The following is a 26,473-nucleotide window of genomic DNA, read 5'->3' on the forward strand; positions in this document are numbered from 1 at the left end:
TTGTAAAGATGAGTGAAAATTGACAGGAATTTGCCGTATGCCTCACTAGCATCTTTTGTGTTATATAAAGAGGACCAGTCTGTGCGCAATGCAAGTGCGCGAAAATGTTGCATATTTTCCTTAGATAGACATCTATAACTGAACGTGGTATCAGGCAAGCATTTTTCATTAACGTAAAATGAGCATACTACGTATATTTGGCAGTGGTCGCTGATATCATAGCTGATGGTCCCGGCTGTATAAATCTGTGTACCAGCGTTAACTATGAAATTATCGAGAGCCGATCGACAAGATGCCGTCACACGAGTAGGTGTTTTGATAACGCTACAGAAACAGAGGGAATCCATAAGGTTAACAGTTGCACGGGTCGAAGTGCCATCATCGAGCATGTTAATGTTGAAGTCGCCACCAAGAAGAACTTTGTACTTGTGAAAAGAAGCCTGCTCTAAAAGTTTTTCAGTGAATTCTAAGAAATTAGACACGTTGCCAGTAGGTGGTCGGTAAATCACGACAAACAGAATGTTGTCTGATTTAACGCTGAGCACTTCATAATGGGGCGTGGTGCAGGTGAATTCCTCAAGCACATCGCAATGTATGCCGCGCTTAACATGCAGTGCAATGCCACCACCACGTTTTCCTGTGTGATTAAGAAAAAAATGGCTATACCCATCTATGATAAGCATTTCACTGTGTTGTTGATACCATGTTTCAGAGAACACAATAACATCAAATGAAAAAGTAAACTCGGCAAGAAACATTGCTAGAATGTCTTGCCTATGAGCGAGTGAACGAGAGTTCACATGAAGGGCAGAAATGTTTCTCCCGTGTGAAGGCAGGGATATTTCAGATGGTAGGCTAAATTCTCTATACATTGTGCAGTCGAAAGGAATATGAAGACCTTGAGATTACGTAGACTGCATTCTACACGATCTTTTGAAGGTCAGCTTCCGAAGCAATATGGATTGCACTGCTAGCCTCAGTTTCGCGCACAAGTACCTTTCCGTTTCGCGTCCATACAAAGTGCCATTGATATTCACGCCTTCTTGCCAAGGCTAATGAAAGAAGACGCTTCAACGCCGGACACAGATGCTCATTAACAAATACTCTGGCATCATCAGGAATTCCAACCTGGTTATTTCGCACCCTGGCCTTCCGCACCTTCTCAAGGACCGTGTCCCTCTTCTGTACGCTTTTGAACTGAACAATTATGTTAGACTTTCCAGCTTCTCGGGTGGGCACACGGTGACAAACTTCAATATCAGAAGGTGCTATGTGCTCACCAAGTACATCACCAATTTTTCCAACGAGTCCTGCAACACATTCGTTTTCCTGTTGTATAAGCCCTTTAATTTCTACGTTTGACCTGCACGAGTATTGCTCAGATTGAACAACTCTCTTCTGAAGTTGCTGAATGATGTTATCATTCTCTTTGCACTTAGCACGTAGCTCTTCATTAGCTCTCCTCAGGGCTTCCCTTTCCTCTGTGGCCTCCCTAAGGCCCTTTTTCATGTCCTCGAACTTATCGCTCATAAACTTAACACTGTCTGTTAAAGTCTTCATTTCAGCACGAAGTTCCCGAATTTCGGATCGGCTTCCTTTTTCATTCGTAGGCTTTGTCATGTCTTTCGAAATGAAGGATAGTAGCAGTTGAAAGAATGTGTAACGCAAAAACAAGTGAACAAGTGAACAGCAGGTACACAGCAACACAGAAAGGCAGCAGCGACAGCGTAAATTATTCAGTTACGAACTGTGCATAATTCGTACACCAACCTGCAGTACAGGGAACAGTTTTTTAGCGTTGCGTCGATGTGCCATCACTGCTGCCAAGTGTGGGTCCAGCGCCAGGCAAGCGGCTTTTGTAGGGCTTGTCCCGATGATGTCGGCGGCGGAAGAGCAGTCAGGGAAATGATGCAAGCAGACCAAGGCTCACGGTGACCAGCGAAATTTGGGATATCTGCAGTACAGGGAACAGTTCTTTAGCGTTGCGCCGATGTGCCCTCACTGCTGCTAAGTGTGGGTCCAGCGCCAGGCAAGCGGCTTTTGTAGGGCTTGTCCCGATGACGTCGGCGGCGGAAGAGCAGTCAGGGAAATGATGCAAGCAGACCAAGGCTCACAGTGACCAGCGAAATTGGGGATATCTGCAGTATAGGGAACAGTTTTTTAGCGTTGCACCGATGTGCCGTCACTGCTGCCAAGTAGTTGAAATCAAATAGAAGATATGAACATTTGCTGGGCACGTAGTACACAGGCAGGATAACCACTGGTCACTAAGGGTAACTGACTGGATTCACAGAGAAGGAAAACACACAAAGTCATGAAAGAAGGTTAGGTGGGCTGATGAGATTAAAAAGTTTGTACATATATTGAGGCAGCAGAAAGCACAGGACCAAGTTGATTGGCCGATCATGGGAGAGGCCTTTGCCCTGCAGTGGGTGTAACGAGGCAGATGATACGCCAAAAACAAGCATTGACATGCACGCAAGCAGTGAGCCTAGTGTTGAAACGTATGTCAATATTTGCGCTTTGAAACATGTTTGTTTACATGACAGAGTTTACGCAATTATATTGAGAAGTAATAAGTAATTTGCATTCACTTAAATTTCTTCCACTGTGACTCCATGACCATCATTTGTAGCTTGTCCAATGGCTCTAGTTCAGCATACAAAATCTCATCTGCTGAAAAATGCTGCTGTTCGGTTGTTTTCCACCTCTAGTAAATTTACTTTGGTTTGAATTTGCAAAATGCTGTGACCACTCTGGACAGACTTGTGCAAGCATCAACGAAAACAAGGGGCTCCCAGTTTGTATTAGCTGTTGTGGGTACCAATGTGTTCAAACTGTTGAGAGATTTCCCCCCATTGAAATACACAGGGCTGTGCACTTTTACCTAATCAAGTTAAAATAACGACCTTTTACTGTAATAATATTTGTTCTATGTAAAAGACTGACACATGACAAGGCATTTTTAAAGGTATGCTATTTTTTAACAAAACAATGACTGAGTGCACTCAGTAGGCATAATCAGAGTTGGCCAGTGTTTGTACATGTTGATGATTCCAATGTCTACTAACAGCTATATTCTTGATATTTATGTGAAGTATATAACCAAAAGGAATAGTTTTGTATGATGCCCGTGTTAAGAGTGAGGCAGGCAGTTAGGAACTAGTGAAGAATAAAATTGATTCAGCTTCTGCCGTTGCTCATCGTTTCAGCAGTGTCTTTGATGACTATGCACCATTGGCACAAAAAAAAAAACTCACTTATTGATCTGTCAATGCAAAGCATAAAAGCTTTGAAGGTAATTCAAAAAGTAAGGGTCATTTGGTTCCAAGCAAGTAAATATTCATTAACAAAAGTTATTCTTGGTGGGCTTAGTATAGCGAAAAGCTACTTCATTTTTTTACAGAATAACTGCTAACTTCTTAGTACTTCTAATACCGTTGCAGTAGTTTCTTTGGTCAATCTAGATAAAAGATCGCCATATTGTATTTAAACCTGTTGCAAACGGTGGTCTTGCATTTCTCACTCTTCAAATGGTACACCAAGCCATAGTTTCATGTGAAAGAAGAGGAACTTATCGCATGGTGCTGGCTCAGGACAGTAGGGCGAGCAATTAGTGTTCCCTACCAAAATATTTGATCTTGCCATTGGCTCCGATTGTGGTGCAAGAATGCGTGGTGTCATGTAGGAGGTCGATTACGGATGAGAATTTGTGACGTCATCAATGTTTATCGTACTTATTAATTACTGTGGTGAGTGTTTCACAGTATATGTCAGCTGTAAGCGTGGCCCACATTTTATGAAATTAAACACTAAAAATGCCCTTTTTTGATTTAAAAATGATAGGCATCATTTTGTTACTGGAGTGAGATAATTGCTTGAGTTTTTTTTTTTTCGTGAATATGAGTGGTGCTACCACTGTGTTGTTTCTGCGAATGCGTACACTATGAAACATCGTCATCTGTGCAACAGTGTGCAAGAACAAATCATCTCTGTTTTATCGGTAGCAGTCCAAGAACGCTCATCCACTTGATGTCTTTTCTTGAGTTCGTCGGTAAGCATATTTGGAACCTAGCTTTACATATCTGGACATATTGGCTACAATTGTGCAAAGTGTAGTGAGACCAACAAGAGGAACTTTGTTTTACGGACCAGTAACTGTTAGTCCTCAATCTATTGCGATATCGTGTCCACTTGAACTGCTTGGTCGGTCTGGATGCTTGGCGTGATGCTCCACTCTTTTTTGTATGCATTTGTGCAGCCATTTCGGAAGTCTCAACACTGTGTTTTGACACTTGTTTCACTCCTCACAGTTGGTCCATGAACTGTGCACAACTCCTCGTAAATTGGAAAAGCTAGCGATTCTTTTGCATGCAAAAATGTAAATGCAGTGTGCACCTCATAAAGAGCGGAAGCAACTATACTCGCCAACATTGTTGTCTGCCTTCCCCGTCAAGCAGATGACTACTGAGCCAGAACAATCACTTCAGTGCTTTTGCTGAGAAGTAGCAGATTGTGCTGTGCGCATAACTCTTCAGTCTGACGTGCAAATACTGAAAGAATAGGAAATGGCCCTCACTTTATGAGTGACCATCATAGACAATTTCATTATACAGATTTGACTGCAATGATTACTCACTGGCTATTTTTCCAACATTGCTACCGTGACTTCCAGCACTTCTCGGCTGTCTAGTGTTACTAGTGTTCCAAATGACCCTGTTGTATGCGTATATTTCATGTGCAGTGTATTGTGAGTAGTGTCCACTGGTGCATAATTTCTTTTTTACGAACGAGTGCTTTTGGGAACACCAACAGGCATCCTTTATCTCGTGCGTCAGCTGATCAACAGTAGGAGAGCAAGGGCAAGGATAGCTCATTTTCTTAACTTGTCATTCATGACAACTTTCACAAGAATGTTGACTTGCCGAGATGTTTGACTCAGGCTTTTATTATTCGACAACTGTTACTCAATTAAAGTGCCTGTCACTGCAGCATTTCAACCTCCTTTGAAACGTAAACCAAGTTTCCTTTTCAACATGATCCTGCAATACAGTGTCTACTGTATTGGAAGGTTCTCGTCCGTATATAAAAGGGGCAGCGAAAACCCAGTAGTAGCTTGTAAGGCAATATTATACGCTTAGGTGACGAACGGGAGAACTTGGTTCCAATTTGAATAATCAAAGGTGACATACATTGACAGCATATTGCCAACAGTACGGTTGAAGCACTCCGTCATGCCATTCGTTCGAGGGTGGTACGCAGTACTTGTGCGGTGCACGATTCGGCATTCCTTGAGTAATGCCTTCAAGGCGTCAGAAAGAAACGCACGGCCTCCGTCACTTAATAGCTCGCGAGGGGCACCATGATGCAGAATGAAACGTCGCAACAGAAACCTTCCAACGACATGGGCTGTGGCAGTCGGCAGCGCGGCTGTTTCAGCATGGCGTGTCAGATGGTTTATCGCAACAATAATCCAGGGATTACCAGCTAAAGTTGATGGTAGTGGTTTATAAATGTCAATGCTGACGCGATCAAAAGGTCGACTAGGACAAGAAGGAGGTTGTGACGGGTAGATTTGCCCGGGAGGTAACTTTCGTCATTGGCACTGAGCACACGAGCGAATGAATTTCCGCACGTAGTTATATATGCCTCGCCAATAAAATCTGAGTCGAAGCCTAGCGTATGTCTCGAAGGGGCATGAGACAATACAGCCTTGAGAAGTGAATCGTTATTAGACATTAATTTCATATATAATTAGTACTCTCAAGAAAGACATAGTGAAAAGTATTAATGAAATGAGCACGCAGCACTAAGACTTGGTGGGCATTCTTCTGTAGTATGCTGGCAGCCACATTAAGTTGCAAAACTGAAAACACTGGAGTGCATGTCTTTTTCCTTAGCGCTGTTGTTGTAGCAAGCTGCTGCTGAAAAAACAGTCATCTGCCAGTTGTATGCCTGGTATCTAAAATGTGTAGGTGGGGAGGGGAGGGGGAGATGGGATCGTGAGCAACAGTGAATGCAGACAAGTGGAATATTTTCACAAGATGCTTTAGTTGTTCTAAAATATGAGTCTGCACATACATCACGTACAACTTGGCCTGCTCATACAACGAAGAAAAAAATAACTTCAATAAAGAAAATGAGACATCGAGTGTTTAGTTACACCAAGCTCATAACAAAAATTTTCCACCGTGCAGCATTCAATTGACTAAGAATAAGAAATTGACTTCAACGGTCGGTCGGCCCGCCCGCCCACTTCTGGTTGCTCTCGTGATTACTCCTTAGCTTTGGGTAAACCAAGTTAGTATGGGGGTCAGTCGGTCGGGTCTAAGTGACCAAATGTGGGCTGATCGTGGCAGGCGAGAAGAATGTCGTCACAACTAAATAGCACAACTAAAAGATAGGTTCTCTCATTGCCCTTGGAGTTTTTCTTATACAAGACTCCATCTCGCAGACAGAACGACAACAGACCTCAAGAAATACATCGAGGTATGGAAGAATTGCGTCCTTCAAGGTTTTTGGCAGCTGTGCAAATTTTGTTGTCCGCGCGCTGTCGTGTAATAAAATCCATTAGTAAGGGCCCCAAGGAAACCACCGTCATCCTCGGTGTAGTGGCCACAAACTTCGACAGGTGAACGGGACAATGAATGAGCATCTTTGTGCTGGAGACCAGATTTGTAAGCAGTCCCGCAATCGTATTCCTGCAGCCGAAGACTCCATCGTGCTAGTCGCCCACACGGGTCCCGTGAGTTGGCTAACAAGCACAACGAATGATGGTCGATCACTACCTTGAAGTGGCGTCCATAAAGTTAAGGCCTAAATTTCATCGTTGCCCATACAGCAGCGAGGCACTCTTTCTCTAACGTGGAGTAGTTTACCTCGGCGTGGGAAAGAGTGCAGCTAGCGTACGCTATCACTCGCTCTGTGCCCTGTTGTTGTTGTACGAGGACAGCACCAAGACCCACGTCACTGGCATCGTATGACTTTCAGTCTCAGCATCTTGGTCAAAGTGAGCGAGGACTAGTGGTGTCTGCAAACGCTCCCATAGTTCAGAGAAAGCTGCGTCCTATTCTTCCTTGCAGACGAATGGAACATCTTCACGAGTGAGTCGAGTGAGCGGTTCAGCAATCCTAGAAAAATTGGCTATAAAGCGGCGATAGTACACGCAGAGCCCTAGAAAGCGATGTACTGCCTTTTTATCTCGTGGAACAGGAAACGAGGCCACGGCAGTACTTTTCTCAGGGTCTGGTCGAATACCATCCACACTGACAACATGGCCGAGAAACTTCAGTTCCTTGTAACTGAAGTGGCATTTTTCTGGTTTAAGTGTCAGGTTAGCAGAGAGGAGCGCTTCCAGCACATTCTGCAGACGGTTCAGGTGCTCCTCAAATGTCGCAGAAAACGGGACATCATCATCCAGATAAACTAGGCACGTGTGCCACTTTAGACCTGTAAGAATAGTGTCATCATTCTCTGGAATGTCACAGGTGCAGAACAGAGGCCGAAGGGAAGCACTTTGAATTTATATAAGCCATCCGGTGTAATGAAGGTGGTTTTTTCACGATCTCGTTCATCAACTTTGATCTGCCAATAGCCACTTTTCAAGTCTATCGATGAAAAATACTTGGTCCGCCGCAGTCTGTTGAGGGAATCCTCGATGCGGGGCAGTGGATAGACGTCTTTTTAGTCACGCTGTTAAGTTTCCTGTAGTCCACGCAGAAGCGCAGTGATCCATCTTTTTTCTTCACGAACACGTCCAGAGATGACCAGGCACTTTTCGAAGGTTGGATAGCGTCATCTTGCAACATCTCTTCGACTTGAGCATTTATCACGTCACGTTCCTTTGCCTAATCGCGGTAAGGGTGTTGTTTTATGGGCGAGGTGTCGGTATACGTAATTATTCGGTTTTTGGCGATCGGTGTCTGATGAACCTTCGAGGTGGACGTGAAGCACTCTTTAAACTTATATAGCAGTTCACATAGCTCGGTCCGTTCTTGTTCCGAGAGGGTCGAGTTGACATCAACTTTTGCAAGCAGTCAAGTTGCGTCACTTGGTGTCGGTCGAAGCCTTGTCGTAAGCTGATGTAGATGCGAACCATTCAGAAACGTCTGCGATAGGGTAGGCAAAAGCAATGGCGGTGTCACGAAACAGGTGCCAGTTCACGTTACTGAAATTAGTCACAAGTAAGGCACAGTATCCGTCATAAAGCGTGATGAGGCTGCGTGCAGTGCAGACATGTAGCGCGAACAAAAGTGCCAAGTTACCTTCGGCGACAACCTCACCATCTCGTAACTTGTCGGAAAACACATCAACTAGGACACTTGAACGCAGAGGCAATGTGATGCTGTCGGCAGAAACGCGAAACGTGCTGTCACGGATGTCGTCAGATTTGTCGGAGGATCCAGCTGTCGAAAACGTCACGGTTTGCTCTCGAAGATCAATAATAGCGCCGTGCTCCCACAAAAAGTCGACTCCCAGGATTAGGTCTCAGGAACAGTAACTAAGTACAAGGCAGCTGGCGAGAAACGTACGTTCCCGAATGCTCACTCTGATAGTGCACATGCCGATTGGGGTGGCTACGTGCCCACTGGCAGTACAAATTTGTGCTTCGTACCAAGGTGTAACAACTTTCTTTATGTGCACTGCTAGTTTTCGCTCACGATCGAATAGTCCGCACCTGTGTCCAATCATGCACTAATGTCCTGGTGTTCGTCGACTATCACATGTACATCCAAAGAAAATCTGCTGCTGACTTTTGCCGCTGTCGTCGGGGAATCGCTCTGGGTCCGTGCTTGCGTTGGTTGGAGGCCTTGCTTGCGTCGAGTGTCAGCGACCTCGCTCCAGAAGGTCACTGTTGTTAGTTTTCCCGCCTAAAGCTTGGCGAGCGCACCAGCGCCGCCCCTGGGAGGCTCCGAAAATTTGGAGAAGATCGCCTTGGGGATAATGACGGCGACTGCTGCCGCAGTGGCATGCGCTGTTGTGAAAGGTATTCTTCAATAGCTTTCGGTTTTTCGCCGAATCTCGGCTGTGACGAGTTGATGGCAAAACCCTGTAGTCCAAGGCGACCATAGGAACATTCTCGGTACACATGTCCAGGTTCACCACAGTGATAACACAGTGGCCGTCTGTCCAGAGCGCCATACGTCAGATTTTCTGGGAAGCGGCTGTCGATGTTCAAAGTGTTTAATCGGCTGCAGCGAAGGAAGTGCAACCTGAGGCATAGGACTAATGAAGCGCGGGGAAGCAGGAATATATCGACTGGAAGCTTTTGTGGCTGCGGCGGGACAGGCGGGACATAACTGGAAGGTGGCACTTGGAGAGCTTGCCGTACTTCGTTTCTGACAAGGCTGCAAATAGACCCTGCAGTAGGTTGGGACTGGCACTGAATCGTTTGTAGTGCGTCGCGCACCACCGATTGAATGAGGTCGCAGAGAGACTTCATGTTTATGTTGCTTGCCGCACTTCCGATCTGACCTATTGACGAAGCGACACTCACTTACCGGTTGTACACAGTAGAGCACTGCTGCAGCATTTGTTCCATGGTTGTGGCTTTGGTCAAAAATCCGCCACGGTCTTTGGGGGACAGCGAACGAGGCCAGCAAAAAGCTGCTCTTTCACTCCTCGCATTAAATGACGGACCTTCTTTTCTTCCGCCATGTTGGGGCCGGCTCGACGAAAGAGGCTCGTCATGTCCTCGACGTACATCATGACACTTTCATTCGGCATTTGGAGGCGCGACTGAATCGCTAGCTCGGCTCGTTCACGGTGATCGGGATTGGCCCAACTTGCCAGCAAGTATCGACAACAGATGCTCCACGAAGGAAAAGGTTCACGGTTTTCATACCAAGTACGAGCGCTATCCTCCAAGCTGAAATACACGTTCCTCATCTTGTCGAAATCGGTCCAACCATTGTAATCGGAAACCCGTTCGAACTGAGCCAGCCCATCTTCGACATCCTCCAAGACGAAACCATAGAACACTTTCATCACACGTGGCTTCCACAGCGTATAAGGTGTGGCTGCAGCCCTTTCCAGTGCGTTGGAAGCTGCAGCACTTTCCCTAGCGTTCGGGGGTGTGGCAGACGTCATCTCAGCAAGAGGTCCACGCTCAGGAGGTAGTCCTCTGAGTGTTCGGCTTGAGCGGTGAACAGTGTTGTCACTGCAGGTACAGGGCTACCTGGAGGCATTTAGAACATCAGCTGGGGGTTACCCAGCAGCTCCACCAGTTGTCACGTGCTATAGAAGGTCTTCAACTTGGAAGGACTGAGCCGATGGGGAGACGCACCGAAAACTGGCGAGATGGCTGCTTCAAGGATCAACAACTAACCAGAGCGCTCGCTGCTTCAGAACATCGTCTTCCATTCTAGCAGGCAGCCATGGCTTGGGCTCGCCGTACCTAGTGGCCAAGTGGCAATATAAATGAATAAAACGGCAGTCATTATTTAAGCACTGGATTAGTATAAAGGTGGACGCAATGTGAAAGATCTCTTCTTCAAATTCAACATAAATTTACCTTATCGAGATAGAAAACGGGGCTGGAGCTACAGATATTGTCGCAATCATAAATACCACCATGGTCATAATACACATACATATCCACACATGGCGAAGGGCCGATCGTACCTATGCACTTGAAGACAACGTATCATTTGTTTGGATCACTGCAGGACAAAAATGTCACACAAAGAAGCATACTTGCTTTGCCGTAAAGCATGTTTGCTGTGAGCATGCCGAGAGCGGCAATCCCTCATGTATACAATTTGTAAGAGCTTCTTGTGCAAGCTCCCACTAAGTTTGAACAGCGCGATTGAATGCGGACAGAAGAGAACATGCACATACACCCACACAAAATAAACATCCTTAGTGCACAATCATTGATCGAAGGTGTGCTTGTCAAAATCTAGTTATATATGTAATGGAAGGTATTGGATCTTTTGGGTCGCTCATGGCAAGCAGACCAATAAGAATTAACATCTTGTGCGCATCAAATAGATATCTCCATGTGCTTTTACAGGCGTGAATACACAAACAAATACACGAAAGTAAGGCACATGTTTTCGTTTCCACAGTTTTCAACTCTGGTCACAACTGCGCAATTTCAACTCTAACGAATAGATCAGAGTCAACATTAACTCTATAGACCAGATTCGTGATGACATGACCTAGTTACCTCAAGCTATCGCACATACAAGTATGATAAACAATCTAGCCCGCCAGTGCGCACTTCAGCTCACACACTTTGCGTTCAGTACGTAGTTCGATGTACATCATTCGTCAGGCATTCAGAACCACTTCTCATCCGACGATCTCAAATGTATCTCTTGTCATGTATTTATGACGGTATGTCGTTTTATGAGAAAGGTGGCCATATATCAGCTGTTTAAAGAAGAAACTCTTAAATCGAGTAGACTTGTGCCCGGAATACCAAGTTCACTCGATCACTCGTACACTCGCAGTAGAATATTGATTACCGCTATCACAGCTACCAATAATCTAACCGTTGGTGGAACGAGCGTTACCATGGAGGTTCGCATTGGGAGCACGTACAGTAATAAAAATGTTGTTAGTAACGTGACTCCTATAGCACGTGTCATACATGCAAATAGTCTAAAACAATCTAGAAGTTTCCGAAACATTCTGACACGGCCTGCGCTGATCAATTTTTCATGGGCCCAACCCTATCGTATAAAAAAGAAATGAGCGAGTGCGGAACATCACCGCTTCTCTATGCAACCAAATATCCTTCGACTCACTCACATGTACTTTTCTACACCAGCCGGAAAAATCAACCCTAAAAACTAGGTCATGCAATAAACTCTGCTGTTATTACTAACACAATTGTGATAGTCACGTTGGTTTCACAACATCACACTGTTAATTATCGCCTGCACATATTCCTTGCACAACTTGTTTCATTTATTTGCAGTACAAGTACGTCACAACAATATATGTCCGGGTTCAAAGTGCATAGTGCATCTTGGGTTCTCTTGAAAGAACCCAAGATGCACTAAGCAGCTTGTATAGCTGCAATTCATACAAAAAACTTGGTTCCCTGATTCATCAACTGCAAAATGACTTTGTTGTGCAGTGACAATGCACTTGTACGTACACAGTACACGTTAACGGATATGCGACTATACTTGAGGTTATCTGCAGTACTAACTAAACAGTACTAACCCGGCAGTTCCCTGCAAATCCGATTCTTTCAGAAAGGCATATATTTAATATTTTTTTATTAATTAATTACCTAGCATTTGAAAGCCATTTCCTTTCGGTCCAGCTTTAGAATTGCTGACATATATATGCTTTTATACCGTTTTGGCAAAAGTGGCATTCTTATTACATAACAGATGTAATTGGCTCTGAAAGGAATGGCTTCCACAGTTCTTGTAAAGCACTTGTTTGGAATGTGCTTTGTGGCACATGCACAGTGCATGCAGGTGTAGTATTGAATACTACTTTTTTTAGCAGGGAATAACAGTGGTGTCAACGAAATAGAGAGAAGGCAATGGGCACACATGCTGTGTCTGTAATTTTCATCCCAGGTTTTCTTTATATAGTGCTGATCAATGACATCCCCATAAATTCATGGCCCAATCAAGTTGATGCAAATGCAGCCTAATAATAGATTAATGTGACCCAGAAAACATTTCCCTTACTTGACGCAGCATATTTTGACACTGTTACGAGTCATAAGATTGTTTGGCATAGACACATGCTAAATAATTACTGGTATATAAATCATAACAAAAGGAAATAACTACAATGAGAACAGCATAGGTACAACAGTGCTTGTAATCTTGGTCTGTTTTTTTTTTTCTCTTTCCCTGTTGAAAAAACCACACATGCTCTGTTCTTTGTTCAAAATGACCCGATTAGCAATTAGTCATCAAATCCATTCTCGTTCCTGTCACGTACTTATACCGTAGAGAAGAAAGTTTTTTTTTTGCTGTGTTTCATATATATGGCTATAGCAGTACAGGGGCAGTGCATACACCCCTGGCATTAACAAAGTCATAGAGGAAACCAGTGTATAAATATCGCTTTATTTTAAATGCCGAATATTGTGATATCCTATCACATATGAGTGCTAGGTCTTCAAAATTCTTTTGTCCTTTATTCTTCAGCTTTAGAATTGCTGGCATGCTTTTAACTTCTTGCAAGAGTGGTATACTCATTTTCTATTTTTTGTTATAGAACCTATACATACCAAAGCGAAGCTTCTGCACCTAAGCTAAACTCTGAAATGAATGACTTCCTCAATTATTGTGTCGACCACTTTTTCACACTGTGAAAAAGGAGAGAATCGTGCAGCACAGTACATAAATTAGAGAGAAGGCAACAGACACAACATAGGTCTGCCATTTTCACCTTATTTTTTAAATATGGTGCTGTTTAATTTCTTTCTCACACAAAAAAAAAAACTGCACGGCATAGTTCAGTCTTAGCAAATGCAGCAGAGTCCCATCTTGAAACAGGCTACTGTACATAATTCTTGTAAAACAGGCAGGGTTGCGAAATATATATATATATATATATATATATATATTTTAGGAATGAAGATCGATGGTCCGGTGTAATAGATGATTGAAGAGAAGGACGCACGTACGAAATGTGGATTTATTAACGTTTCGGCTGGTGGACCAGCCTTCGTCAGAATGATTGCAGTATGTTACAGGCACTTAATATATAGGTAGGCGGATGTATACACAGGAACAGTGCACCACTGCCAGATGCTATGCGCAATGAAAGCAAGGTACATGCGCATGGTGGACACAACACCGCACTGTGACTCACAATCACACAAAAAAAAAAAAAGATATCGCGTAAAAAATAATAATAATCGCGTCACTGGCCAGTGAGATACCACGAGCACAGAACATATAAGAAATATAGGCAATGCGCCGAGCGTACATAGCACAAGATTGACTCTACAAAATAATAATAATAACGATACATAATGCACTTTTACGAAGGATTAAACATCCATTCACACACACACGAACGAGATAAGTCTGTCGCCGCATGAGGCCGAGCACGCACTGTATTCTACGCAATTATGCTAGCCAGTTTGCCCGCGTTTTCGTTTAAACCCATAGAAGCCGTTCCGAACTTATGAATTAGAAATGATTCGCGTATCTCACGCTTATAATGCGACGTGAATCCCGCCTCCAATACAGTTGCCCTAAATGATTCAAAACTATGTCCGGTAGTGGCGACGTGCCTTGAAATCGGCAGATGAGGCATGGAGTGCACATGGGCCTTGTGATTGTTGAAACGGTAGCGAAATGAATTTTCAGTATGACCGATATACTGCAAGTGACAAAAGGAGCACTCAAGCAGGTAAACCGCATTATCTGTGTCACAGGTGAAATCGCCACGAATTTTTAAAGTGAAATTGTTTGCGGAGCTTTTAGCCACAGCGGTGGTTGTCATCTGTTTGCATAACTTGCATCGAGGTTTGCGGCATGGATGGCAACCAACGTGTGAAATGTAATTGTTAGTCCGTACTTTGGAGGACGTGAGGATGTCCTGCAAGTTCCTACAGCGACGAAACACGGCGCGGGGTGGCTCTGAAAAAACTTCTTTTAGGTGATCGCTTTGCGTCAATATGTTGTTATGTTTCCTAAGAATGGCTGCTACATTGGGTGCGGAAGCGCTATGCGTGAGTACTAGGTTAGCATTATTGAGGCTATGGGAATGTTTCTCTGCATTGATCAGTGTTTTTCGGTCAAGCATATCAGCACGTGCCACTGCGTCATCAATCATCGGTGCCGGGTATTTCTGCTTTAGAAGAGAAGCACGCAGTTTATCACAACTAGCGATGAAGTCTGCTTGCTCGGAGCAAAGGCGTTTAAAACGAACAGCTTGGCTATATGGTATGCTGGATTTACAATGTTTAGCGTGACTGCTGTTGAAATGTAGGTATTGTTGTCGGTCAGTAGGCTTTTGATAAAGCTTGGTGGTTAGGTTGCCGTTTATTAGGCTAATAGATACGTCTAAGAAGTTTATGGTTTCAGTCGAGTAGACGTGCGTAAAAGAGATGGATGGGTGAACGTTATTGAAATCTGATATGAATGAGAGAAGGTGCGATTCACCATGAGGCCAAATAAAGAAAATATCGTCAATGAATCTTTTATAGCATAGCGGTTTTAATAGGCGACTGCGTAAAAACTCCTCTTCAAGCTTCCCCATAAAAATGTTGGCATAATTTGGCCCAATCTTAGTCCCCATCGAAGTGCCGCTGACCTGTACATAATGGACTTCATTGAATATAAAATTGTTCATGTGGAGAATCATTTCAAGTAGCACCGCAATGGTAGTGCTGTTTACTGGCTTATCATCGGAACATTTCTCATACGCTTCTACAACCGCGAAGATGCCATCCGAGTGAGGGATGTTTGTGTAGAGTGACGATACGTCCAGCGTTACCAGAAAGGAACCATTAGGCACGGTAATGTCGTTAACTACCGACAAAAAGTGGTTCGTGTCCCTCAAGAAAGACTGATACGTGGCGGGAAGGTGACGAATCAACGAGTCTACATAACAAGACAAGTCTTCTGTCACCGTTCCGTTTGCAGAGACTATGGGGCGGCCTGGGTTGTTCGGCTTATGAATTTTTGGCAGCATGTAAAATCGGCCAGCAGACGGACTTAGCGGGACTAGTGTTGTGGCTGCCTTATCACATATTTTTTTATCTCGCCAGAGTGCATATATCTTTTGTTTTAGAGTTTCTTTGAAGTCCATTGTGGGGTCTGCATCAAGTCGTTTGTAAAATGAAGTGTCATTGAGCTGCCGAAGAGCCTCCTTAATATAGTCTGCTGTGTTCATAACCACGATGGCACCACCCTTGTCGGCTGGCTTAATAGTGATGTCGTTGCGCTTCCTTAATAATTCGATCGCTTTCAGTTCTCCGTCGCGCAGATTTCGACGGAACGAAGTTTTCTGCCTATATGCTTGAATTACATCGCGCTGAACAGCATCAATATATAGATCAAGGTATTTATCGCGTTGTAATGGTGGTGTCCAACGTTTAGCTGACGGCAGCACCCCGGAAGCATGGCTACTGTTATTTCTACCGTGAAAGAACTCCCTCAATCTCAGGTTGCGTGCGAAATTATCTAAGTCACTGAGTAGCTGGAATTCATCGCAATGAAAATTCATTTCGCTACCGTTTCAACAATCACAAGGCCCATGTGCACTCCATGCCTCATCTGCCGATTTCAAGGCACGTCGCCACTACCGGACATAGTTTTGAATCATTTAGGGCAACTGTATTGGAGGCGGGATTCACGTCGCATTATAAGCGTGAGATACGCGAATCATTTCTAATTCATAAGTTCGGAACGGCTTCTAGGGGTTTAAACGAAAACGCGGGCAAACTGGCTAGCATAATTGCGTAGAATACAGTGCGTGCTCGGCCTCATGCGGCGACAGACTTATCTCGTTCGTGTGTGTGTGAATGGATGTTTAATCCTTCGTAAAAGTGCATTATGTATCGTTATTATTATTATTTTGTAGAGTCAATCTTGTGCTATGTACGCTCGGCGCATTGCCTATATTTCTTATATGTTCTGTGCTCGTGGTATCTCACTGGCCAGTGACGCGATTATTATTATTTTTTACGCGATATCTTTTTTTTTTTTTGTGATTGTGAGTCACAGTGCGGTGTTGTGTCCACCATGCGCATGTACCTTGCTTTCATTGCGCATAGCATCTGGCAGTGGTGCACTGTTCCTGTGTATACATCCGCCTACCTATATATTAAGTGCCTGTAACATACTGCAATCATTCTGACGAAGGCTGGTCCACCAGCCGAAACGTTAATAAATCCACATTTCGTACGTGCGTCCTTCTCTTCAATCATATATATATATATATATATATATATATATATATATATATATATATATATATATATATATATTGATTCAAGCTGAAGACGCAGGATGTTTTGCCCCATTGTGTATCAGAAGTTGCTCAGCATAGACACATAATAAAAAATTACTGGAGAAATTAGTCATACATATGGAAAATATTTATACCCATCAAGGAAGTAATGCAGTATTGTGTGTTACCTTGGAACTGGTTTTTATCTGTTTCTTTGTTGATGCAACCACATAATTCTGTACAACGAGGAAAAAGCCTTGCTAGCAATTTGTCATCTTAGTTGTAATCCACACAGGGCTTGCTTCATCGTACATTTACCGTACAGAGGAAAGTTTGTTTTTCTTTGCTGCATTGTATAAAACATGACTAGAACTGTACATAGACTGTGCATGTGTGTGTAGCATTAACAAAACCGCACAGGAAACAGAGTTATGAATATCAGCTTATTTTAAGGCACGAGAATGTCACATTCTGCTTTGATGCTTACAGGTAAAAGATCAAAGAAACCAACTTTTTTCATACATACCGTGAACAAATTACAACTTCTTTGTTTTTACAAACTCGTTCAGTAAAAAGGCAAGAGCCAGTGATTTGTGCAGTATGGTAATCATATGAAATAAGACACACTGATTACAAGCTCGTTACAAGCCACTTTATGGCTGTTTTCCTGGAACACATGCTTTCTTAGCTCCATTGCCATAGCAAGAAGGCAGTTCTAAACAAGAGACCCTACATGCGAGGCTTTAAATGTATCGAGTGTTGTTTGGGTGCATTGGAGACCACTTCATAGAGAAGAGGACAATAAATCTATCTGCGATAGAACACAGTATATACGACAGTATAAATGACAATGACAAGGTTGCAGCGATGGCCTAGTGGTTAGAGCATCTGCCTCGCATGCAAAAGGTTTGTGGTTCAAATCCCGGTTCCGCGCAGTTCCCAACCGGGTAAAAAAAATCCGCGTGGTGATGGAACTGCATTAAGAGGCCTGGGGTGTGGCCTCACCGGTAACCATCGCCGGGAACGCACTACCTCACCAGAGAAGGATTGGCCACCCCGGTGCAGTATCTGGCCACTACCTCCCACATGCATACGTCAAATAACTCACGGCCCTCAGTCCCCAGCAGCTGCGAAGCAACTGACCATGGCGGCGGTCAGATCTGCAACGCAGCAAAGGGTGCTAAGAATCTCTGGATCCGGACAAGCCGCCATTGGAACCTGAACCTGGCAATGTTAAACGCTAGAACCTTATCTAGTGAGGGAAGTCTAGCTGTACTATTCGAGGAGCTAGAGGGTGTCAAATGGGATATAATAGGGTTCAGTGAGCTTAGGAGGACGGATGAGGCTTATACAGTGCTACAGAATGGGCACATCCTTTGCTATAGGGGCTTGGCTGACAGAAGAGAGCTTAAAGTGGGGTTCCTAATTCACAGAAATATAGCTGGCAACATAGAGGAATACTATAGCATTAATGAAAGGGTGGTAGGTATCGTACTTAAACTGAATAAAAGATACAAGATGAAGGTGGTACAGGCTTACGCTCCTACATCCAGCCATGATGATGCTTCTGTTTAAAGCTTCTATGAAGACATGGAATCGGCAATGAGTAAGGTAAAAACACAGTATACTATAGTGATAGGCGAAATTAATGCAAAGGTAGGGAAGAAGCAGGCTGGAGACCAGGCAGTAGGAGATTATGGCATCGGTACTAAAAATGCCGGAGGAGAGCTACTAGTAGAATTCACAGAACGCAATAATTTACGGATTTTGAATATCTTCTACCGAAAACGAGGAAACCGCAAGTGGTCATGAACGAGCTCTAATGGCGAAAATAAGAACGAAATAGACTTTATAATGAGTGCACACTCGGGCATCGTGCAGGATGTGAAGTGGCTGGCAAGGTACGATGCAGTGACCATAGAATGGTACGGTCTCGAATTCGCCTAGACTTGAAGAAGGAACGACAGAAACTGATACGTAAGAAGCCAATCAATGAGCTAGCACTGAGAGGGAAAGTACAGGAATTCAGAGTCTCGCTTCAGAACAGGTACTCAGCTCTTAGTGAGGAAACCAAACTTAGCGTAGATACAATGAATGCTAATCTGACGGGTATGATTCCGGAGTGTGCAGTGGACATTGGAGGCAGGGTAGTTAGACAGGACACTGGCAAGCTTTCCCAGGAAACGAAGAATCTCATTAAGAAGCGCCAAATCATGAAAGTCTCAAGTACAACAGACAAAATCCAACTGGCAGAGCTTTCAAAGTTGATTAATAGGCGTAAGGTATGCGATATGAGAAGGTATAACATGGAGAGAATTGAACACGCTCTGAAAACGGAGGAAGCGTCAAAGCAGTGAAGAGGAAACTTGGGATAGGCAAAAATCGGATGTATGCACTAAGGGACAAAGAAGGCAAAATGGATAGGATAGTTAAAATAGCGGAGGAGTTTTACAGAGATCTGTACAGTAGCCGGGATAACCACGGCTTTAATACTATAAGAACTAGCAGTAACCCAGATAATACCCCACCAGTAATGATAGACCAAGTCAGAAAAGCTTTGGAGAGCACACAAAGAGGCAAAGCTGCTGGTGAGGATCAGGTAACATCAGATCTGCTGAAAGATGGAGGACAGATTGTGTTACAAAAACTAGCCACCCTGTTTACGAGGTGTCTTCTGACAGGAAAAGTACCAGAGTCTTGAAAGAACGCTAACATAATCTTATTACATCAGAAAGGAGATGACAAGGACTTGAAGAATTACAGGCCGATCAGCTTGCTTTCTGTAGTATACAAGCTATTTACAAAGGTAATTACTCACAGAGTAAAGAAAACATTAGAATTCAATCAACCAAAGGAACAAGCAGGATTTCGAACAAGCTACTCCACAATCGACCACATTCATACTATCCATCAGGTAATAGAGAAATGCTCAGAATATAACCAACCACTATACATAGCCTTCATAGATTACGAGAAGGCGTTTGATTCAGTAGAAATATCAGCGGCCATGCAGACACTGCGGAATCAGGGCGTCGATGAAGTATATATAAACATCCTGGAAAAAATCTACAGGGGATCAACTGCTACCATAGTGCTTCATAAAGAAAGCAACAGAATACCAATCAAGAAGGGTGTAAGGCAGGGGGACACAATCTCCCCGATGCTATTTACCGCGTGCTTACAGGAGGTTTTAAGAAGCCTAGATTGGGAACAGTTAGGGATAAGAGTTGATGGAGAGTACCTTAGTAACCTGCGCTTTGCCGATGACATTGCATTGCTGAGTAACTCGAGGGACGAATCCCAACTCATGATTACGGAGTTAGACAAGCAGAGCAGAAAGGTGGGTCTTAAAATTAATCTGCAGAAAACGAAAGTAATGTACAACAACCTCGGAAAAGAGCAGCGCTTTGAGATAGGTAATAGTGCACTTCAAGTTGTAAAAGACTGTCTACTTAGGGCAGGTAATAACCGCGGAGCCAAACCACGGGATTGAAGTAACTAGAAGAAGAAGAATGGGGTGGAGCAGATTTGGCAACCACTCTCAAATTATGACAGGTAGATTGTCACTATCCCTCAAGAGGAAGGTATATAACAGCTGTATCTTGCCGGTACTTAGCTACGGAGCAGAAACCTGGAGACTTACAAAGAGGGTTCAGCTTAAGTTGAGGACGACACAGCGAGCAATGGAAAGAAAAATTTTAGGTGTAAACTTAAGAGATAAGAAGAGAGCAGAGTGGACTAAGGAACAAATGGGGGTTAAGGATATCATAGCTGAAATCAAGAAGAGGAAATGAACATGGGCCGGGCATGTAGCGCGTAGACAGGATAACCGCTGGTCATTAAGGATAACTGACAGGATTCCCAGAGAAGCCAAGCGGGTTAGGGGGAGACAGAAGGTTAGGTGGGACGATGAGATTAAGAAGTTTGCGGGTATAAATTGGCAGCAGCAAGCACAGGACCGGGTTAACTGGCGCAACAAGGGAGAGGCCTTTGTCCTGCAGTGGACATAGTCAGGCTGATGATGATGAAATGACAATGCAACAAAAGAGAGGCCTTTGTCCTGCAGTGGACATAGTCAGGCTGATGATGATGAAATGACAATGCACCTTCTCCTGCTCCCTGCAGCATGGTGAAGCACGATAAAAATAAGGCACATCTGACCTTTAAAGTTGAATACATGTGGTAATCAAGCTTTCATAATTGAGATCTTGTAAGGCACTGATTTCAGATAATAATCACCCTCTAGCAAAGCAAACAGTATATACCAAAGCAAAGCGGCGCAAGATATGTGCCAGCGTGAAAGAAGACGAAGTTCATGTGGCTCGTGCTTGCGGGGTCTCTGCCTGAAATCGCGTTGTGGCCAAGGCTTTATCAATGATAATAACAGCTGTTCTTAGGCATACTGGCTTGTTGCATTGTAACAAGCTGTAAAGATGTGACTGCCGTGGCTGGGATCAAACTCCCAAACTTCGGGTCGGCAGGCGAGCACTTTAGCCCCCGATCCACTCTGGTGGATGCAAGTTTAAGCAGTCATGTGGCTTTGCATAGAAAAATTGGCTGCTTCACAGAATGCCTGAGTTCACTTTTGTCTTTATGATTTTTATTCTTCATGATCTATACATATTTTGCTCACCGACATTATCACTGAAGCAGGCAGCGAATTTTTTTCTTTTTTGTGACGCAAGCTCTTTAAAGTTATCATGGTAAGATTGCCAATGTCTGTATTAGCCATACTTGAGAAGGCAAAGCCTTAATGTGGGCTCATAGCCTGCAGGACATGCCCGCATTTCATGGGTCATGGGTATGCACTAGATGTGTATGGGAAAAGGTTTCATGATATGCACGACAGGTATTTTATGTCATTAAAGTCGTGACGCGTCAGTCACGTTTGTCATGCACTCATGCTCTTAAGCCAGTTTTGGTACGTACTAGTTGATCACGCAAGCACCCAGACATATGCAGCTAGATAGTGGATAAACTGAAATGGTCAAAATACATTTATTTTGCTAAAAAATGCTTTAATACTTGGATAGTGCACACACACTTCTGAAGACCAAATTGGGAGATCATTCGGAACATAGTAAAAGGTTGTGCATGTGACGTTTTTCATATTTTAAGAGTGGAGCTGTTTAAGCAGAGCATTGGTTTGCAGTGGGAGAACAGAAATAACTATCATCATGAACAGGCAACTGCTCTTTTTGGCCTTTTGTTCATCTTTGTCCTGCTGTGCTTCGCTCCCAGTACACATGTGCCGATACGTCCAGCATGGGATGCATTAAGACTGATGGACTAGAGAACGAGTGTTAAGAGAACAAAATGTTGCCAAAAAAAAATTCTCATTAGATGGCCTTCGAATTTATGTACTGACAGTCCTAAAACAACCACTCGGGTATTCAGGCATGCTAGTAGAATTTATCATAGTTTTTTATAGAATACTCTGCAAGGGGGTTGGAAAGATAAGCAAAAGGAACAGGCAAAAAAACGCCAGGTCTGCGCGGAGGGCACAGCACAGTCATAGCAAAAGCTAGAAGAGCAGCATTGCATTTTCAAAGCACTTATTGGGTAACAAATGCAAGCACACTCGCTTGATAGCCACTAGGGCATTAATAATAAATTTTTGGGGGTAGTAGGCCGGCATTCGCTATGCTATTTTTCGTCATTCTTCTGAGAAGCGTGGTATCTGCTAATCACTTGCAAGGAATTTTGTGCCAATCGTTCATGCAGTGGCTGACCACGATGAGGAATTATGACTGAAGTGGCTATGTGCTACAGTTAATAGGGGAACAAGAACAAGTTTTTGTAATGGGTTGGAGATTTGGATGGCCCACTCATTATGCTATCCCATTGTGCGACAATTGGTTGTTCTTTCACTGTTTTAAAAGGCTTTATAAGTCTTATTAACGCGAGTGCTTTGCAGACATCAAGCTTGCCTAGGGCAAGTTTGCCAACAGTCCCAAGCACTTGCGTGGCTCAGTGGTAGAATACTGGGCTGGCACCCAGCGGACCCGGGTTTTTAGCTCAGCTAATACAAGTTCCATGCTACTACGCCTGTAAAATGAAGTATCTGACGAACAAGCGCAAGAACCAGAGAAGGTTATCAAACCGCCTTGCAAACCGCAGAACTACCAGCGTGCTCAGCAAAACTGGCAACACGTATGGACTACCAAACTGCACTCACAACAGAAATAAATATCACGGATGTCAAAGAGCACTGAAACAGGTTGACAAGTCATGTACATCGTGGCCTCCACGCGAAATTGGAGGGTCGGTGAACCACAAAATTCAGCGGTTCCAAATGTGAACACAATCTAACTATTCACAATCACAAAGCACACTGCAATGACAAGCACAATCACAATGTTATCGCCAACGACGTCAACACCGAGCCGACCACAAACACGCAACAAATACGCCTGATGTGCCTTCATTAAAACAGAAGCTTCCATAGGTTGCCTGAACCGGCGTTGTAAACTTTGACCATGGCCTTGGAGATTGCGCCAGGTTTCTTTTTGGCCGTCTCAATCGCACGGAGAGCGCGCGTTTCCAGAGGCGGGCATTGCCCGCTCTTTTCTCCGCACTGTGGTGCTTTTTCTTTCGGTCGAAAAGGCTGCTACACTGTTGGCGAACCTTCTATGTGGTGAGAAAAAAATGGTTTTGCGCTTTTACACAACTTTCGTATTCGTTTGAAAACGTTGGGTCAAGGAGTACAAGTGAAGTTAACGCTAAGGTGTTTTATTTTCAAATGGGGTTTTTATTATGCTGTGGACTGGTGCCGCCTGTATTAGAGCAGTTAAAATTGCGATGCCTCTGCAAGAGATCCGCATGTGCTCGAAACTATACTTCGAAGTTATATTATATATGTATGTGTATATATATATATATATATATATATATATATATATATATATATATATATATATATATATATATATATATATATATCTTAGATGTAAATACTAGATTGTCACTACCGAAAGATTTAATTCGATGAGTGAATACTGCAAAATGAGAACCAACATACAGTTCATCAGTTGCCGTATGTATACAGAGGTGTAATTAATTTGAAAGTCATAACTTGATGACAATGACTTTTCATGCAAGTAACGTGCACCACTTAGAGTAAATTTGACTCACTCAATGCGTTTATGTCATTTCTCAGCTAAAATATGACCATTAAAAAAACAATTCTGTATCACTTTAAAAAAGCATATCGATACTCGTGCAACATCTCTCATGAAGATTTTTCAGTGCTGCCCGGGCAGCACTACACCGCAAACCCCTGGTCTACAATTACAGGCACAAAATGTTTTATTATAGAAGCTAGTTATTAGTGTAGTACATACGAGTAATGCATATTTCGGTGACTGTTAGATATGAAAACGGCCAGGCCATATGTGCTACGTGGGGAGAAAAAAAAATAACTCCACAAAAGGCGTTGTTGTGTCTCTACGACTCGATGGCTCAAGTTGTGAAATATCTAAGGGTGCAACAGAGCTGGCGATTAAAACTTAAACTTACTTAATGACACCAATAAAAGGAAATGTCTGTGCAGCTCAAATGGCTGTCGACTGATCGCTGATGTCCTTGGGAGTCTTGTGGGCAAGCTTCCTAGCACCACACATATGTAAACATACACAAAAACAACCACTGACATTGGGGGATGTGTCTCCCGTTTTACGGCCCACTTCGGAGGCGAGAACAGTATTCGTTGAGTCGAGTGTGCTTTCGATGGTCTAAGGCCCCAAACTTTAAATCCCCCAACAAAAGCTGTCCACGACAGGCGTGACTTCATGCAAGATTTTAGTACAGACACACAAACAATATAAACTAGAACTATTCCTTCAAGATTGTTAGAATGAACACATAATAACTGCAGTCTTCTCAGAACAAACGGGAAGCACAGAAAAAGCACAGGCAAGCCACAGTCAACATAGAAATCGTGTGCTGCTTTACAGGTAGTAAAAAACACGGAAGAAGAAAAACGATGTAAAAAAACCTTTACTACTGGTTCCACCGCCCGGGCCGCTCATGCTTACTGCTTACCACACAGAGCAGATCGTGCACTCCTTAAAGAAAAAAAACGGAGTTCCGTCGTTTTGGCCATCACGCGTTACGCCTCTTTCCCAGAAAAAAAGATACAAATTTAGTTGCGCGTCCGCAGCAGCCGAAACAATATCTACAAACGTTGGCCGAAAGGACGCGGCCTGCCATTGCAAATCAAACTTCCACCATCCCATTTGGAGACCGGCCTGGACAAATGCGAGCAGCGATTGTTGCTTTGCCTGCGTACCGGCAGTGCCTGGCCTGCGCCACGCATGTAATTCGCGGGTCGCTCTTCATCGCCGGCGTGCCAAAAATGAGGTGATGACGAAACGCTGCAGCATACTATTTGCTCCTGCCCTGACCTGGCCACAGAGCGTTGCGTTCTGGTGAGTCACTATGGACTGCTTGGTCTAACTGCAGGGGCGTAGCCAGAAATTTTTTTCGGGAGAACGTGGTTGTTCACACAGACCCGACGGGAGGGTGGTGCACAGGCATGAGTTTTTCTATGTGACGTCACTATCCGCGGTAGTTTAAACAGATAATGAACATGTATAAAAAGTCATCAGGTTACCCCTCTCTCCATGCGTATGGTTGTGAAAAGAGTAAGTAAAAGTACTGTAAGAATGATTGATTGATATGTGGGGTTTAACGTCCCAAAACCACCATATGATTATGAGAGACGTAGTAGAGGGATCCAGAAATTTAAGACTACCTGGGGTTCTTTAATGTGCCCCCAAATCTGAGCACACTGGCCTACAGCATTTTCGCCTCCATCCAAAATGCAGCCACTGCAGGCGGGATTCGCTCCCGAGACCTGCGAGTTAGCAGCCTTAGCCACTAGACCAAGGCGGTGGGGCAGTACTGTAAGAAGTACTCTAAATACAGTATAGCACTCTGAAACGCGATTCCGAAAACACAGCGCGGTTTATTAATGCATCTCTGCCATTGTTCCTACTACTTCTCCTTTCTCTTCAGCAGACTACCCACTACTAGCTTATGTCCCAAGTGTGTCGTGCCAGAAGAAGAAAAGTATGCCACAGATAAGCCCCCCCCCCCCCCCTGCAAACAAGTGGCCGTGGGCACTTGAAGAAAAAAAAATTAGACGGAGCTTGTCAGAATGGGTGCCGGCTTGATCCTTTCAATGCTGACTGTGTCTTCATGCCCATTACGCAGGATTGTGAAATGATGTTCAGAACGCTTGATGACAGGGAAAGGACCGTCATAGCGAGGCTGAAGAGCACGGCGAGACGCATCGACACAAACAAAAACGTGTGAAGATGTCTGTAGGTTTGCCAACAGAACAACGTCGTTCTTAGTGTGAGCTGAAGTTTGTGATGGGCGCAAGTTTTGCATGAAGATCCGCAGAGGCTGGACGAAAGAAGATGGATCTGAAACACTCTGCGTAGTAACGGGGCTGACGAGGTCACCAGGCAAACGGAGTTTGCAGCCATAAACCATCTCGGCTACAGAGCAGGCAAGTTCTGGCCGAAGTGTTGAACGCAGGCCGAGAAGCACGATGGGGAGGTGTGATACCCAATCT

The 26,473-nt window shown here is 43.9% G+C and overlaps 1 protein-coding gene across 4 annotated transcripts in view; it reads right to left on the minus strand.

Moving 5' to 3' along the window:
* Nucleotides 1-26,473, minus strand: part of LOC119166654 (leucine-rich melanocyte differentiation-associated protein) — a 135,108-nt gene that overhangs the window by 41,857 nt on the left and 66,778 nt on the right. The window contains exon 4 of one of the 4 annotated variants that reach the window (XM_075883335.1): nucleotides 6,033-10,396. The exons of the other annotated variants lie outside the window; for them this stretch is intronic. The gene's annotated coding sequence lies outside the window, so the exon portion shown is untranslated. Of the gene's footprint in view, nucleotides 1-6,032; nucleotides 10,397-26,473 lie in introns of those variants that run through there. 4 annotated transcript variants of the gene reach the window in all.

Source organism: Rhipicephalus microplus, unplaced genomic scaffold, assembly GCF_043290135.1.
Source record: "Rhipicephalus microplus isolate Deutch F79 unplaced genomic scaffold, USDA_Rmic scaffold_16, whole genome shotgun sequence".
In the NCBI taxonomy this organism is placed as follows: domain Eukaryota; kingdom Metazoa; phylum Arthropoda; class Arachnida; order Ixodida; family Ixodidae; genus Rhipicephalus; species Rhipicephalus microplus.